This window comes from Helianthus annuus, chromosome 17 (assembly GCF_002127325.2).
Source record: "Helianthus annuus cultivar XRQ/B chromosome 17, HanXRQr2.0-SUNRISE, whole genome shotgun sequence".
Taxonomy (NCBI): Eukaryota; Viridiplantae; Streptophyta; class Magnoliopsida; order Asterales; family Asteraceae; genus Helianthus; species Helianthus annuus.
In genome coordinates, this window is record NC_035449.2 from 135,373,247 (window position 1) to 135,377,705 (window position 4,459).

General features: G+C 36.8%; 1 long non-coding RNA gene across 6 annotated transcripts; it reads right to left on the reverse strand.

Moving 5' to 3' along the window:
* Positions 1-569: 569 nt before the first annotated feature.
* Positions 570-3,359, reverse strand: LOC110867668. Of its 6 annotated transcripts, none has more exons than XR_004885845.1 (5): positions 2,081-3,359; positions 1,476-1,612; positions 1,227-1,258; positions 974-1,118; positions 570-892 (listed from the first exon to the last, which is right to left on the reverse strand). It is a non-coding gene; the product is annotated as an uncharacterized LOC110867668 (long non-coding RNA). The 6 variants fall into 6 exon arrangements; XR_004885847.1 differs by having other exon boundaries at positions 974-1,258; positions 2,081-2,635; positions 2,888-3,358; XR_004885846.1 differs by having other exon boundaries at positions 974-1,258; positions 2,081-2,653; positions 2,888-3,358.
* Between the last annotated feature and the right edge of the window lie 1,100 nt (positions 3,360-4,459).

Genomic DNA, 4,459 nt, shown 5'->3' on the forward strand with positions numbered 1-4,459 from the left:
TAATAAACGAGATTTTTAAAGATATATTTTTTATTATTTGGTATATGAAATTACATTTATTCAACCCGTGTAATACACGGGATTCTAACCTAGTGATATATAATGTAAAATCACTTATACGTGTTCATCGTTTTAAAGAGATAAACAAATATAAAAATAATGACAACGTATTTGTAAATTCGATATTTGTCCAAAAGAAATATTTTTTAAGGCACCAAAAGAAATATATAACAATGAGGAAAGTCCTCACTCATCCATCTACTTGTTAATATTGTCAATTAAACATGAACACGTCACAAGACCACTCATCACGCAGTACGCACCTACCATCTAACTCAATCCATTTACCAATCAAACTCAATTAAACTAACGTTATCTTATCATACAAACTGTCAAACTCCAAGGTAGGTTAAATATCGATTTGGTCTCACCAACACCAAATTCATAGCTAGGTAACTTACACATAGCAAGCAAATAAGGACCATTCGATCCATGCATGGTCACTATCCTTGGTCTTAAATAGTCACTAGATTTTTGCCCGCCGCGCGTTGCGTCGGCGACACAAAGCGTTAAATCGCAAACTAAACTCACCATTAAAGCATTAAGTGGATACGTTTCAATTCCATTACTCAAACCACAAATGAAATTTAGATTCTAATTCTAAAAAAATATGCAAACCAAAGACTTTTAAAAATGAAATTTAGATTCCAGTTATCCCGGTTGCGGGTAGTTCTTACTGTTGGTTTAGTGCCGGACTCGCTCCACCACCCCGAGCCTTGGCCGTCAATAACGGAATTGTTATCCTGTTTAGCTTGGTGAACTCGAGCAATTGAAGGAGTCCTGATGACTCCCAGCTTCCCGATCTTTTTGGAGCTATGATCTTGCCATCTAACTGTGAAACCATGAAGTTCAATCAACAAATTCGAACCAATGAGTTGCATGTTTTGGTACAATCAGATTGAGTAAAGTATACCAGGAAAAGGATGTTTGATTCGCAATTGAATCCTGAAAATGATACGGATAAGACTGAGCCTTTTGGCACATGCGTTTCGGGTTCACATAAGCAACTGGAGTCAGCACACCATGTTTCATTGCTCCGGATTATTCAAACGCTTTATCTGTTTCAAATAACAATATACTTAATATTGAAGATAATAGTGAATGTCTATTTGGTCCCTCAAAAAAGTCGAGGACCAGTCCTTTGGCATAAAGAAGCTTGGTATCACCATCATTGTTAATTTTTTTCTATTATGGTAACCTGCATTAGTAAAAAAAAGGCAATGAAACATTTTGAGTCAAAGGTTACAAGAGATTATGTTGATCAACAAAAATAAAATAAGCAAAACCACTAAATTGATTCAGTAACAGATTAATGTTCGGAAATTAAGTTGTAGTTAAGTAAAATTGTTCGATCAACAAAACTCCATGCATCTATCGCGTTAACTTGAAAACAAATGAATTAAGGAATTTAATACCGGCTGTGACGATACAACAGTTGTACTGGATAGGCTTGTGAGCGCGTCCGTGAGGCTGCTGCTTCTTGTCCTGCCTGGCGACCTTGGGGTTCCGCCTCTCACCTTACTCACACGCACCAACGATCCGTGAACTTTACCTGTGTAATTAAATTCAAACACGGTAAATTTCAATTATAAAACTTACTAAAAACCTGTGTTAAAATCTAGAGTTAACAATGAATGTTTGTTGGATAGAATGATCTCAAACCTAAAAGTATTGCTAGCAGTACCTATGAAAAAGTGTAAGTATGATCCTTTAACATAATTAAATAGTTTAAAAAGCAAGTCTTTTGCAGCAAAGAAAGCTGAAGCCAGTATCTAAAATCTAATTTCAAGATTAAGTAAAATTATCAATTATTATCATATATGTTGCATCAACAATAAAACATGCAAAATCACGAAACTGATTATATTGCCTAATTAATTTTCAAAACAAATAAGTCGTAGTTGATTAAAATTCTTCAATCAACAAAAGATAATGCATCTATTACATTCACTTCAAAACAAATGAACAAAAAAATGTTTAAAGAAGCAAAGTAAATGGAGAAAAATGAGAGAATTAATACCAGAGGTGACGAAATGGCGGTTGTACTGGATATGCTTGTGAGCGCGTCCACATGGCTGCTTCTTCTTGTCCTGCTTGGCGACCTTTGGGGTTTGGCCTCTCACCTTACCCACACATGCCATTGATCCGTGTACTTTACCTCTAATCAAATTCCCTCACATAAAACAGATCTATATCACGAAACATAGTTACGAAACAATGACATTACAGTAATCTTAATGGGGACTGACTGGGTTCTATTTCGGTCGTGAAGGAGATGTTAGGCGAGGGTGGTGAGGGGTCATGGGGTTGGGTTCTTTACAACGGCTACCAGAGACAACAACAATGGTGATTGATGGCGAAGGTTGGTGGCGGCGGATGGTAGTGTTGATGTGGCTATCGGGAACAAACGCCGGTTTGATCATCAATTGCCACTTATCAGCGTTCGAAGAGCGTTTCGACTTCACCATCCGTAATGCTGACGTGGCTTCGATTTATCTGGCGAGCTTTAGCGATTGCAGTGACGACACGTGCCGGTGACAGGAGACACGGCAGCTCCAAATCTCTCTTTTATCTTCTGCATATATTTCTTCAGCTTCTCCCCATATATCCCATGAGATCAAATCATGTAAATTTACAATAATTTTTTTTATCAAAAATAAGAATTTGTCATTACTAAAATGTAAAGATTTGGAATCAAGCAGGAATCTTTAATCAAAATATATTGAAAACAATACTTTTCATCACTACACATCCATCAAAGGTTTAAAAAAGAAATCTTATTCATGTCCAAACTACTAATACAGACTGATAACAATAGTCAGGTTACCTGTATGAATTGAACTTGAACCGCTGTCTACTCCATTCGACTTGTCACCAGCTGAACCCTAATCGCCGCCTTCAAAAAACCTCTTAATTTCGCTAGAACCCTACCTCACCGGAGCCCTAATCACACTGGATCGCACCACCGGAACGGCACCCTGATCCCGTCACCACCGGAACCACACACTGATAATCTCTCTAGTCACCACCACACCACCAGTGATAGGCAACGCCGCCGTTTTGGCACACACGGGGACATGGCCCGCTACCATTCTCTCTCTCCTTCTTTCTGATCTCTCTGGCGTGTAATCAGCGGTGTGTGGTGGTGCAGTAGGTTTGGGTTTTATACGGGGGCTTCACATGAGATTAGGGCGGCGACATGTGTGGCCGGCGGTAACCACCTCCCGGCAGCTCTCTTTCAACGGTGGGTGTAGGGCAGGGGTTGAGGGTTTTATACGGTAGGCACACAAATTTGTAATTTATCAAAAGAAAACCTTTTTACTGTTCAAAAACCTTTTACTGTTCAAAACTTAGGGTTTTTAATATATAGGAGAATTACTATAAGTTATCTCATTGGCTAAAAAATTAAAAAATACAAAGCTAAAGTAAAATTCAAATTATAAAGTTGATATTTAATTGTCTTCTACACCACGTCATAAAATAAAGTTACTAGACATATTTTTTTATACTTTTTTTGAACGGTAAATTTAGATCACTGGCGGACCACTGGAATATCATCGTGCAACCAGCGGAACCATCCGATCATATCCATCTCCACTAGGCATAATGGCTATACACCAATTCAGAAGGAAACCCAATAAATATGGGAAAACTCCCTTTGTGGGAATCGAACCCAGGACCTATTGGTCCTAAAGTCTTATAGTTTTATATTTATTATGTGATCCGACACCTTCTTTCTTATAAAATGGGGTTGTTAAACGGGTCGTGTTCATAGTTTGACGTATTAAAACCGACACAAACCTAAAATTTTTATATATAACACAACACAAACACGGAAATCATGTCAAATAAATGAACTAATCAACACAACACATATCGTAAAAAAAATAACTTTTTTTCCCTTACACATTGCTACTTTGTAATTCTAAATTTACATATTAATTTTATTTATTTTATGAAGAAGTTTTGTTTAAACTATGTGAGTTTATGTTTAAACTTTTATATTTTAGGATAAAAACGTATCTAGATAGTTTATGTTACTATATAAAACCCATGTTAGAAAAACTAAAAAATAAATGGGTCGTGAATCTGTGAAGTTGATGACATGAACACGACGTGATTAGCTAAAAGTGTTTGAAGATTTGGCCAAAAACTGAGCCGAAGTGTTTTCTGCTGAACCCAAATCAGCAGTATTCATGTTAGGTTTGTGTCGTGTTTCAATGTGATTCAAAGATTAACACTCATAATCAATAATTGTTAATGCTTGTTTAATTGTGGACGGATGCTTAGGCTTTTTGCCGTCTTATTCAATTGCTACTCAACACACTTTCAACTCGTTCATCATTATTATATCTTGTGGATGTTATCTCAGAAAATGTTTAGGAAGACATTCTATTCT